The sequence below is a fragment of the Heteronotia binoei genome, chromosome 14 (genome assembly GCF_032191835.1).
Source record: "Heteronotia binoei isolate CCM8104 ecotype False Entrance Well chromosome 14, APGP_CSIRO_Hbin_v1, whole genome shotgun sequence".
In the NCBI taxonomy this organism is placed as follows: domain Eukaryota; kingdom Metazoa; phylum Chordata; class Lepidosauria; order Squamata; family Gekkonidae; genus Heteronotia; species Heteronotia binoei.
Window position 1 is genome coordinate 12227313 of NC_083236.1, and position 13144 is coordinate 12240456.

General features: G+C 48.5%; 1 protein-coding gene across 1 annotated transcript in view; it reads right to left on the bottom strand.

Annotated features, from left to right (window-relative positions):
• Positions 1 to 2304: 2304 nt before the first annotated feature.
• The window catches only part of DTD1 (D-aminoacyl-tRNA deacylase 1), a 34371-nt gene continuing 23531 nt past the window's right edge, over positions 2305 to 13144 (bottom strand). Inside the window, exon 6 of the mRNA XM_060254099.1 lies at positions 2305 to 3742. The gene's annotated coding sequence lies outside the window, so the exon portion shown is untranslated. The remainder of the gene's footprint in view (positions 3743 to 13144) is intronic.

A 13144-nucleotide genomic window follows, 5' to 3' on the forward strand; every position in this document is an offset into this window, starting at 1 on the left:
CTGACTCCAGTCTCTGGGCAACCCCTCTGTCAACAGCACTCTGGCTTGATTCTTTGGGACTGGACTCTGTCGTGCAGTTCCGGACAGTTCTAGCTTGCCCACCTGACCTGCCGCACAACATCCACATCGGGAAGGAGAGCAGGCATAAGCACACTGGCCCCCCTCCAAGGCCTTTATGTGATCGTGGAGTTGCGTTGCACGGTGCACGCGTTGGGACCAGGTGTCCATGCTTTTGCTTTCTCCCTGGGATCAGCGATGCCACCGATCACAGAAAGGCACGCGCGTGCACCCACTGGCCCTACACATTTTCATCACACGGCCAATTTACAGCAATCGTGGGGAGGTGGGGGTGGGGCCTGGCCCGCTCGTGGCCACCTCCCTCCCTATGCGTCCAACCAATGCACAGACGAGTCTTCCGTACCGGGCTACAGAGCGCTTCTGCCGAAGAATGAAATATGGTGGGCAGGTCACAGCTACAGGGTGGAAGAGCTCTCTCTGCTGGTGTCTTCTCCACACAGCATCTCACTGGTTGTTCCTATGATATTAAAAGAGTGCAGGCTGTTGTCGTTGATGGGGTAACTGCTCCTCACGTACGGAGGGGCTTGTATAACATTTGTGAAGTTCCACACACGAGGCTGGATCAAGCGGGGACGCCTGCCTCCAGCACAGCAACCCAAAAGACTCTTCTCTCAGGGGGAGGCTCTCTTAGCACCATTGCAAGCAGAACAGATCGGTGTGATTCTGTCCAGCGCATGGCAACCAACTTGCGTTTGCTATCATGTGCCTGTTCCCCACAGGGGGCTGCAAGCTTGGCTCTCTGCAAAGGGATCCGCGGGAGAGGCAGGTTTCCAAATGCGTTTGTCCCAACTGTGCGCTCTTTTTCAGGGGCACGCTGCTGAAAAGTAAAAGCGCTCCTTGTTTGTAAACCAGAGTGACGGTTCAGGGACATGGTCTAAGAGAAGTTAAACTACAGAACATCCGCTCACGGGCCTTCTCGGCTGCGGCCCCATATCTCTGGAACCAACTTCCAGAGGAGGTGCGGGCCCTGCGGAACCTTGATCAGTTCCGCAGGGCCTGCAAGACCACTCTTTTTAAATTAGCTTTTATGAACAGCTGAAGTACAATTTTACAACGAAGAAAATCCGCCATTAGCACTAACTAGAATAGCGTCAATGATAATGTTATAGCTTGTTTTAATTAATGTTTTACTGGTTTTTAAGGTTAAGTTAATGCTTAATTTAATGTTCTTAATGTAATGGTTTTAATTAACGCACCATTGGTTACTATGTTGTTTATTAATGTTTTATTTATTAATGTACCATTGGTCACTGTGTTGTTAGCCGCCCTGAGCCTGCTTCGGCGGGGGAGGGCGGGGTACAAATAAAATTTATTATTATTATTATTATTATTATTATTATTATATCTAGCGTGTGCAAAACACAAGCCCTGTGTCATATTCCTGCCTCACCGCTTACCCACCTATGTCCAGAATGGAATCCAATACGACTGCTCTTTTCTCAGGATATCGTACGTAACAGACCGGTGTTAAAAAAAAAGCAATATCTGCTTTGCCGGCTCTATAATTCTGCAGCGCATTAGCCCATCAGCCAAGCAGTCAGAGACCTCATTTTCTTTCTTCATCAGGGACTACAATCCCTTGGCTCGCCGAACCAGTGGTGATCTACCACCTGCTTGTGATGACCAGACTGTCTTGGCTGGCTCGGAGAGAAACATCAGCAGACGCACAGTGCCTGAGGAACGGGGCCAGATTACATTTTGATGTGCAAATACCCAACTGTGGTTCAATAAGCCCTTTTAAAGAGGAATAGCCTCTCAAACCCAAGTTCTGTATCTGGAAAGCCCCGGCTAGCCTGATCTCACCCAATCTCAGAAGCTAAGCAGAGTCAGCCCTGGTTAGTCTTTGGATGGGAGACCACCAAGGAACAGCAGGGTCGTGATGCAGCGGCAGGCAATGGCACGGCCACCTCTGGAGGTTCCTTGCCTTGGAAACCCTGCAGGCGGGCCACAAGTTGGCTGTGACTTGCTGGCAAAAGGAAAAAAAGCAAAGCCTCTTGAAAGGGCTACAATGACACCTGTTTGGGCGCTGCCTGCAAAATGGTTCCTGTCACATGACCGGGCTGAGCATACCTCACAAAAGAGATGTGGCAAAGGGCACTTCCGTCACCTGTCAAGAGGCTGATTGCAAGGCACTTCTCCAGGCAATTCTGGCACCTCACATTGTTTGCACTGATAAAACCCATTGGATTTTCCTGGAACGTCTCTAGAAATCCATCACAAGAGAGATTCAAGAGGCACACTTTATTAATAAAGTTTTTTTCCTCATTTTGAAAAAGTTCAAAGGACATAAAACACGCAGACACACACACACACAGTTCACAGGATAAATAACTGGCAGATGTGCCTCGCCTACATATTTTCCACAAAGATCGTACAGCTAGACACACACGCACACGAAATACACAGTCAATGTGCACACGTTTTGTGTTCAGTGCTACGAAAAGAGACACCAGATGACACTGCACATCAAAACAGAAGCCTGCTTTTTTTGAGTTCAAGTGAAAGCACGAGGGAAAAAAAGTTGAGTTTATCAAAAGGGATCATCTGATCCGTTGTTCCAGCACTGCTCCAGCCTGTATTCAAAAGCCCTTCCCTTCTTATCGAAGTCAACTGGGGAGCTGGTGCAGCACTGCTCCTCACCCCAACCATTCAGGAGATGTGGGAAGCCCTGTGCCTACACTGTGGTTCCTCTTCCACCTGCCGGGAGGGATGCAGCAACGGGGCTCCTCCCACGTGGCCAGGGGCTTCCTGCATTCTTGTGGAGGTGTCATGGAGTCAGCCTGCAGAGGCTTCCACCACACCAAAGTAATGGTGGGCCCGGCTGAGACCAAAGGGACGGTGGTTAGGTAATGGCAGTGGCGTGGTTTCCAGGCCTCAGGCCACCCGAATCCCATTGGTGACCAGGAATGAGGGATCCACAAATGACCAGCCAAATATCCATGCAGGGCAGAGCCCCCCAATCTGTGTGTAAGAGAGGAGTGGTGTGCTGTTTTTGACACTTTGCTGGTTTTCAGAGGCACTCAGAAGGGACCTCAAAGATCAGCACAAAGGTTTCAGGACAATCCCCCCCACACACACACACCACAACTCCAAAACCAGGAAGAGGACTGGAGCTCATCAGGGTAATGGTGTACTTCCAAACTCCATGAAGTAGCTCGGAAACCAGGGGATCATGTGAGCCACGGGCTCCTCCGCCCCTCGGGCCTGAGAAAGGGACTGTTTCTATGGTGAGATTTCAAGCATGATTCCCCCCCCCCCTTCCCCCAGTTCCAAGCTCTGCAGGATGGCAAAGGATTCACGGGATGAGCAGGGCAGACACTCAGCAGGACAAGGACGTTTCATGACCTGAGTGGGGCAGGCAGACGATGCAGTTACTCCCCACTGATGCGGGGAGCCACCGTGCAGAAGTGACCCCTATGGCAAGGTAAGAGTTGATCCAAAGAAACAGAAAAGTTATGATTTACCACCTCCACTTTTAAATGCGTTAGCAATGGATACAGGCAAGATTCCTTTGGTTGGTTGGTCGGCTGTGAAGACAACGTGACGTTGTCCTGAACTTCCCGTTTCTCTCTTGCTTTCTGCCTCAGATATTTTGGGATAGGAATTGGGTGTCATCCGCTAATGAGCACTGAAGGTCACCAGCAGCCTGTTATGGAGCTTCTACCTGTCAAAAGAACAGGACAATCACATGATCTAGAAGGCTGCCTTTCCAGAACAAACAATACTATTGGAGGTTCTTATTGATTTCAACTGTCACAGCGGGAAGGAGGACAGGGATCGATCCCAGGGGAAGAGTGTCATTGGAATGCTGGTTTAAAGCTTGGTCGGCCTTTGGGAATAGCCTCATGTTCCTAAGGAGCAAGCAGCCCAGGACTTCCCAAGTGTTTAATTGGGCATGCAGCTCTTTCTTCTGGCTCCAAGCGAGAGGCTTTCATATGTTAAAAGGCTATGTGCAGATTTTCTTGGCCACTCCCTTCCCTGTGCAAGGGGGAAAGAAGAAGAATTGCAGATTTATACCCCGCCCTTCTCTCTGAATCAGATACTCAGAGCGGCTTACAATCTCCTTCACCTTCCTCCCCCACAGCAGACACCCTGTGAGGTGGGTGGGGCTGGAAAGGGCTCTCACAACAGCTGCCCTTTCAAGGACAGAGTCTCAGAGTGGCTTACTATCTCCTTTACCTTCCTCTCCCACAACAGACACCCTGTGAGGTGGGTGGGGCTGGAGAGGGCTCTCCCAGCAGCTGCCCTTTCAAGGACAACCTCTGCCAGAGCTATGGCTGACCCAAGGCCATGCTAGCAGGTGCAAGTGGAGGAGTGGGGAATCAAACCCGGTTCTCCCAGAAGAGTCCGCGCACAACCACTACACCAAACTGGCTCTCCAGTTGCCTTGTTGCGGCTGTGCAGTAGCTGAGGTGAGGGCTCCTCTCAGCAGTCTGACCCCTTCCCTTTGCTTAGTCAGCCAGGGACCGGACTGTGTTCTTGAGGTAAAAACTGTGATGCTCCTGGGATTCCCCCACGCCCACCAGTAGTGGTAGGGCAGACGGCTGCATGTTTCAGGATGGAGCCATGGATGTTATAGGGGTGAGAGGAAAGGAAGAGATCAATGCAGCAAGGGGCATGCCTGCTCCAAAGGACACAAAACTGAGGGAGTTTCCAAATTCTTCCAGGCACACTAGTGTCTTCTGGTCCATGTTTTGGGAACCACAGCTGTAAGGTGCATCCAAACCCTTCCAACTTGGCATTGTCTTTTTCTTCAGGGAGAGACTCCATCGCAGGAGTCCAAGAACAGGTCAATAATGGGAGGAGAAGGCCAAGGGGAAAGGTCCCCCACCTGCAAGGAAGCAAATGAGCAGTCTGACCAGCAGGAGGAGAGCCAGGGAGTAGTAGTGCCATGGAAGCCTAAAAGACAGAGGAAGCTGTGCAGAAAAGGGTGGTCCGTGGCCTCAGGTCGAGGAGGAAGAGAAAATAAGAAGAGCCTCTGCAATTTGAGGAAAGGGCATTTCAGCAGCAGAGGAATGAGGAAGCCAGATGGCGAGGGGACTTGGAAGAGAGAAAACCGAGGCATCGGAAGAGAACAGCAGGAGCCAGAGGCAGAGGCAAAGGGAAGAAGCAAGGCGTTGATGGCAAGAATGGATCAAGAGAGATTATTTTTTTAAAAATGGGGGGGGGGGGAGAATGGGGTGTTTGAACTCGGTGGGAGAAGAAGTCACAGCAAAGGAGCAGGTTAAGGCAGGGAAGTTGCCAGTTGGGAATCAGGATGGAAAAGGCTCAACGGAGCAGGTGGGAAGGCGGCACCCCTTTTAGGCACTGAATACCGAAGAGCAGCCTGCTGAACTCACAGGAGCTGAATGATTTAAGGACATCAGAAGAGCCAGCCTCCTGTCTCACACTGTGGCCAACTGACTCCTCTGGACGGCCAGCAACTGGACATAAGAGGCTGAGGCCTTTCCCTAATGTTGGCTGTCCAGTTGGCCACTGTATGAGACAGGAGGCTGGGCTAGATGGACCCTCGCTGGTCTGATCCAGCAGGCCTCTTCTTATATTCTTAAATCATACAAGAACGGATAGTAGTATTACGCACAATAGTACAGTCCACTATCCCTTTCCCTTTATTAAAGCATCTTCCTGAACCACTGTGTCCTAACACTGTTGGGAAAATGCCACCCCCGGAATAATTAAGTTTTGCCTAGATTGCAAAATGCCAGAAAAGTAGGAGGTGTCCCGACCTCACCAGGCAAGCCGTACAGAAGCAGGTGGACAAAACGTCTGTAAAAACAACCGCCGCAGCCTACTGAGGCCTGTGTCAGACGGTTTCTTGATTTTATGCTGGATAATAATTTGCAGCTACGTGTGCTGGAGGTTTCACATGCAGCCACTAGTCCACCTTGATTATGGGCATGAATGTTGAGGATCAAAGCCAGGCACTCTTCCCACCCATGCACAGCTGACACAATGATCTAAACTGTCCCGGTCAACATGTGCTGGCAGGTTTCATTTGGAATACTGTGTGCAATTCTGGTCACCGCACCTCAAAAAGGATATAGCATTGGAAAAGGTGCAGAAAAGGGCAACTAGAATGATGAAAGGGTTGGAACACTTTCCCTATGAAGAAAGGTTGAAACACTTGGGGCTCTTTAGCTTGGAGAAACGTCAACTGCAGGGTGACATGATAGAGGTTTACGAGATTATGCATGGAATGGAGAAGGTAGAGAAAGAAGTCCTTTTCTCCCTTTCTCACAATACAAGAACTAATGGGTATTCAATGAAATTGCTGAGCAGTTGGGTTAGAATGGATAAAAGGAGGTACTTCTTCACCCAAAGAGTGATTAATGTGGAATTCACTGCCACAGGAGGTGGCGGCGGCTACAAGCATAGCCAGCTTCAAGAGGAGGGTTAGATAAAAATATGGAGCAGAGGTCCATCAGTGGCTATTAGCCACAGTATGTATATATATATATATGTGTGTGTGTGTGTGTGTGTGTATTATATATATATATATATATATATATATATATATATAAATAAATTTTTGGCCACTGAGTGTTTGAGTGGATGGCCCATCCAACATGGCTTCTCTTATGTTCTTATGTTTTTATGGGAAAAGCTAACAGTCCGAGGTATTAGCTCTTCACTGGCCAGGGAACCCAGGCACACTCGTTTGTTATTTCTTCATTTAAAATATTTCGTAACTGCCTTTCTCCCTAACAGAAAAATTCATGCAGTACTGTCAATAGGTAGCTTCAACAAAGGTTTCTGTGACTCCCCCTGATGAAGCAGGAGGGTGTTCTTGGCCAAGGGTGTTCTTTGTCAAGTTTGTGACAAAGCAAGCGGTGGCCAGCACTAGTATTGCCACCCTCTAGTTGGGGCCTGGAGATCTCCTGCTTTTCTGTCTGATCTCCAGGTGACCGAGATGAGTTCTGTCGGAGAAAACGGCTACTTTGGAGGGTGGACTCTATGGCACTGTACCTTGTTGAGGTCCCCATCCTCTCCAAACTCCACCATCTCCTGGATCCACCCCCAAAACCTCTGGGCTATTTCCCAACCCAGAGCTGCCGGTCCTAGAAACCACTCGCAAAAGCTTTGGCCACTGCAAATCCGTTGAGCCTTTTAGGTGCCTTTTCGTTTTTGGTGTGATAAACTAGCATTGCTGCCCCACTAGAAATGGTTAGACTCAGTTTTGCTTTTCTCACTCCATGGGGCACAAACAGGCCCTTCCTGTGAGCTGAACACTCCTCCTGCACAAGGAAGGGCCCAGTGGCAATCGGTGCTCACCAACTGCAGCCCTGGACCCAAAGGCCTGCTGATTTCACACCGGCCGTGTCTGGATCAGGATTTCTGGGGGTCTTGGGGGGGGGGGGGTGAAACCACTGATTAGTAGCAGAGGCTGCTTAAGGCTGCGGCAAACTGAAGCAGAGCCATTCGGGACACACAATGCAGATTCTGTAAATCTTCCAAGCAAAGAGTGAGGGCTTTCGTTTTCACCAAAAGCTGCACAAAATGATCCACAGGAAAGATAAGCTACCGAGGGGAAAGAGAACATAACTGATGTGAAACTCTGCTGCAGATAACAAAGATTTCAAGAACAAAGCTGCGAAAGCCTTTTTAGGAGAGACAGAACAGAAATATTCTACGGAAGTAAGATTTCTCCTGACTTCACTAGCGCCACAAAGCAAAGAAGAACCCCAGAGGTCCTCATACCTTCTTTTTCCTTTTTCATTGTTTAGATTAAGTAAATTGTTTAGATAATGTACTAAAGCACAACTGCTGCACATTGTCAGTCATTGTGCTAATTTTTGGGGAACGCCATCGATGGGGCTTTAGAACACCCAAGGATCCCTCCATATCCGGCATCCTCCTTCAAGCAGCAGCCTAGCAAATGTCTCCAGGAAACCCTGGGCAAGAACTGAAGGCAGTCACCCTCCTCTCCCATGGCCCTCAACAACTGGTGTTCACAGGCAGTGTGGCCCTGGTCCCAGAGGATCCCATCAGCTCTAGTGGCTAAGAACTATGGAGAGGACGTGGCCAGTGGTCTTTCGAAGCCACCCAATCCACTGGTTATTGAACATATGAAGCTGCCTTATACTGAATCAGACCTTTGGTCCATCAAAGTCAGTATTGTCTTCTCAGACTGGCAGTGGCTCTCCAGGGTCTCAAGCTGAGGTTTTTCACACCTATTTGCCTGGACCCTTTTTTGGAGATACTGGGGATTGAACCTGGGACCTTCTGCTTCCCAAGCAGATGCTCTGCCACTGAGCCACCATCCCTCCCCTTTAGTGGCTCTCCAGGGTCTCAAGCTGAGGTCTCAAGCTTTTGATAAAGTTCCTCATCAAAGGCTCCTTAGAAAGCTTGAGAGTCATGGAGTAAAAGGACAGGTCCTCTTGTGGATCAAAAACTGGCTGAGTAATAGGAAGCAGAGAGTGAGTATAAATGGGCAGTCTTCGCAGTGGAGGACGGTAAGCAGTGGGGTGCCGCAGGGCTCGGTACTGGGTCCCATCCTCTTTAACTTGTTCATAAATGATTTAGAGTTGGGAGTGAGCAGTGAAGTGGCCAAATTTGCGGATGACACTAAATTGTTCAGGGTGGTGAGAACCAGAGAGGATTGTGAGGAACTCCAAAGGGATCTGTTGAGGCTGGGTGAGTGGGCGTCAACGTGGCAGATGCGGTTCAATGTGGCCAAGTGCAAAGTAATGCACATTGGGGCCAAGAATCCCAGCTACAAATACAAGTTGATGGAGTGTGAACTGGCAGAGACAGACCAAGAGAGAGATCTTGGGGTCATGGTAGATAATTCACTGAAAATGTCAAGACAGTGTGCGTTTGCAATAAAAAAAGGCCAACGCCATGCTGGGAATTATTAGGAAGGGAATTGAAAACAAATCAGCCAGTATCATAATGCCTCTGTATAAATCGATGGTGCGGTCTCATTTGGAGTACTGTGTGCAGTTCTGGTCGCCGCACCTCAAAAAGGATATTATAGCATTGGAGAAAGTTCAGAAAAGGGCAACTAAAATGATTAAAGGGCTGGAACACCTTCCCTATGAAGAAAGGTTGAAACGCTTAGGGCTCTTTAGCTTGGAGAAACGTCGACTGAGGGGTGACATGATAGAAGTTTACAAGATAATGCATAGGATGGAGAAAGTTGAGAAAGAGGTACTTTTCTCCCTTTCTCACAATACAAGAACTCGTGGGCATTCGATGAAATTGCTGAGCAGACAGGTTAAAACGGATAAAAGGAAGTACTTCTTCACCCAAAGGGTGATTAACATGTGGAATTCACTGCCACAGGAGGTGGTGGCGTCCACAAGCATAGCCACCTTCAAGAAGGGGTTAGATAAAAATATGGAGCAGAGGTCCATCAGTGGCTATTAGCCACAGTGTGTGTGTGTGTGTATATATATATATATTTGGCTGCTGTGTGACACAGAATGTTGGACTGGATGGGCCATTGGCCTGATCTAACATGGCTTCTCTTATGTTCTTATGTTCACACCTATTTGCCTGGACCCTTTTTTGGAGATGCCAAGGATTGAACCCGGGACCTTCTGCTTCCCAAGCAGATGCTCTACCACTGAGCCACCGTCCCTCCCTGTGTCTCTCCAGGGTCTCAAGCTGAGGTTTTTCACACCTATTTGCCTGGGCCCTTTTTTGGAGATGCCAGGGATTGAACCTGGGACCTTCTGCTTCCCAAGCAGATGCTCTACCACTGAGCCACCATCCCTCCCCTCCTTATTATTAAAGGGCAACAAATTCCATACTAAATGATGCATCACGACTGGCAGACTAGCAATTGGAGTAAAACTTGCAAAAGACTTCAAATCCCTGATTGTAAAAAAGGAAGAACTAATTCTCAGAATCACTTTTTTTGGTAAGGAATTAGCATTTCTTTGGAAATATCATATGTCTCCTATTATAATGGAGAATCTATATTTTATGGCTTCTCTTTGCTTTTCTTCTGCATGCCTGGGGTTTTCCCCCCTTTCCTCTGCCTTTGTTCCAAAAGCTTCCACTGGACAACTTGAAAATGAATTAGCTGGAATGTTATGGCTGCCCAACGTGTGAGTCTTAAATGCCTTCCTTGTGGGAGGCAAGAGAGTCAAAGCAATTTTCAAAATGAATGCCTGGAAAGTGGCTTGATTGAATGGCTTCCCTACAGAATTGTATGAAACCATCATTGAACTCAGTTGGGAAAATTGTACAAAATGTTCAGTGAGTCATTTTGAGAGAGAGCAGCTTCACCCCGAGAGAACCAGAAATAGTTTCTCTCTGCCTGACAAGCAAGTTGATCGCACAGTGAAGGGGTTGCTCAATCGCACCACCATGTGGCTAGATCAATGCTTTTGCCCACAAAGATGGGAACGGAACTGTTCACCCCCCCCCCCCTTCTGTACATCACCGGAGGCTTGAAAAGGCATCGATCCGGCAGCCCAACAGAGCAGTTAGATGACAACTTTGTTTGAACAGTGACTGATCGGAAAGTCTGCTACCCTTGCCATGCACCAGAGCTGATTTCTGGTCATGAAAATCAAGCCTAACCATTATATTTTAACCGCAGTTGAGCATTCATATGCATCCATTTTGCATTATGGTAAAGAGCTTTGCTAGCAAAAGTCAGAAGGCTTTTACATTTGGCTAGAAAAGAGTTTTGGACCAGCTAGCTCCAGAATCACACACTTAAGTGATATTGAGAGCATTAAGACCGTCAATCAGGAATGGCTTGCTTGACAAAATTGTAGAGAGCATTTAGCCAGAAAATTCAGAAGCCTTGTGCATCTGGTAAGGAAAGAGACTGTCTGGCTTGCTACAAAGAGAGAGCTTTATGCCATCAAAAAGAACGGCTTGCTCTTATTAGAAACAGTGCAGAGAGCGTTTTGCCAGCAAAATTCCAGAAGGCTTTTGCACCTGGTTAAAAAGAAGTTTAGTGACTGGCTTGCCCTCATTATGAATATTAACACTTAAGTGATGCTGAGAGGATAAGAAGCTTTGAAGAAACTTCAGGAAAAAACTTCAGCTAAGACACTGCAGGAAGCATTAATAATGAAATTGCACTAAGAGGAATACTCCAGATACTCCTGAGGAAATCTTTGGATATGACGAAATGAGTTTCTACCTGGGTGCTCATTGTGAATGGACCATATTGTAGAGTTATACTTCTTTAAAATGCATCTAGTATATTTACGTGCCTTTTAAAAACTTTTATTAAACACTGTTAGCCTGTACATCACAGTTTTAGTTTTTGTATTGCCTAACCAGGAACTGTGATCCCATACTGTCGGTTTTTCTGCCCAACAGAATGAAGGCTGCTTTAAAACCCGCGTTGGAGTCCACAGGTCTGTTCTGCTGAAGGGGGTGCTCCCCTCCAGTGACGCAAGAGACTCTTGTCCCAGCAGGCGGCTTGCAGAGCAGGTCTGTGGGAACCAGGCCTGGGGTTTCTGACCCTGGTCTGATGGGAAGCACACTTGAGGTACCAGGCCAAGCCACGAACAGAAAACTGGAACGGGGGCAGCAATGAAAAGGGAAGGAGGACGCGCAGTTCATTTGGAGCATCATCAGAATGGAGCTTCTCTCGGGCCTTACTCCAGTCGGCTGGAATGAGGCAGCCCTGCAGAGGCAATAACGGGGGCTGTACCGCTTCACACCTCAGGGGAAGAAATTCTGGTATTTTTCAGAAATCCCCATCATGAGTAATTCTCGATAAGCAGAGAACTAGTACAGCAGGCAATGGGCGATGCTGAAGCCTTTCTCCCTGACATACTAATTTCAATTCGCAGGGAGTTTTTACATGGGGGAGGGTGCAAAACTTTGCTCACTGGAAGTATTTTTTTTTATTTGCTTCATTTATACTCCACTTTTCTCCAGAGGGGACTGAAGACCACTTACATCATTCTCCCCATCCTCCTCCATTTTATTCTCACAACAACCCTGTGAGGTAGGTTAGGGTGAGAGGCTGTGCTTGGCCCAAGATCACCCAGGAAGCTTCCATGAGTGGAGATAGGAACCTGGCTCTCCCAGGTCCTAGTTGGACACTCTTAACCACACCACCACATTGGCTCTATTATGCTTCTCTGAGTCTCTGCCATGGAGAGACTGAACCTCCATTGCCCTTACACCCATCTGAACAAGAGCATCGTGCAATCTGGGGATGGGTAGGCTGCTCTGCCTCAGCTGAGGCTACCTAGAGCCGGTTTATGTAGTGGTTAAGTGTGCAGACTCTTATCTGGGAGAACCGGGTTTGATTCCCCACTCCTCCACTTGCACCTGCTAGCATGGCCTTGGGTCAGCCATAGCTCTGGCAGAGGTTGTCCTTGAAAGGGCAGCTGCTGTGAGAGCCCTCTCCAGCCCCACCCACCTCACAGGGTGACTGTTGTGGGGGAGGAAGGTAAAGGAGATTGTGAGCCGCTCTGAGACTCTTCGGAGTGGAGGGCGGGATATAAATCCAATATCCTCTTCCTCTTCCTCCTCCTTCTTCTTCTTCTTCTTCTTGTGGTATCAAGGCAGAGGTGAGACTCAAACAGGAGATGTGCCAACTCACAGGCTAGCCCATCAGCCTCCAGACTGCTTCAGCTGCCACACAACACCCAGAGGAATCAACCACAACAAAGCAATCACAGAGATTCAAGCCCCAGCATAAAGCTTATGTCACCCCCCCCCCCAAGTCAGCTGAGGTTTTTACCAGACTGCTGCATGCCTTAACAACCCTGGGAATGCTGCAGTCCTTACCCAGGGGTTCCCACAATGGTGCCCACAGGTGCCACAGCACACACCGACACCTTTTCTGGCACCCACCAAGCAATGTTTCTCCTAATTTCTGCCCCTGCTAAGCAGAGCAGATCACATCCTGAGCAGAATGTAATTGCTGGAGTCTTTAAATGGGCAATGGGTAGTGCAAGATCACGTGCAGCTCTGGACTGCTGCTGAGCAGGGGTTCCTGCGTTAATGAGAATCCACTCCTGCGCATAACTTAGAGGGAACACTGCTGGCATCCAGTGGTTTTAGGAACCAGCTGGGGGCGCAGTAAGGCTTCTGACCGGATGTGCAATTTTTTTAAAAGATTGCTTTGGTAGCAGCT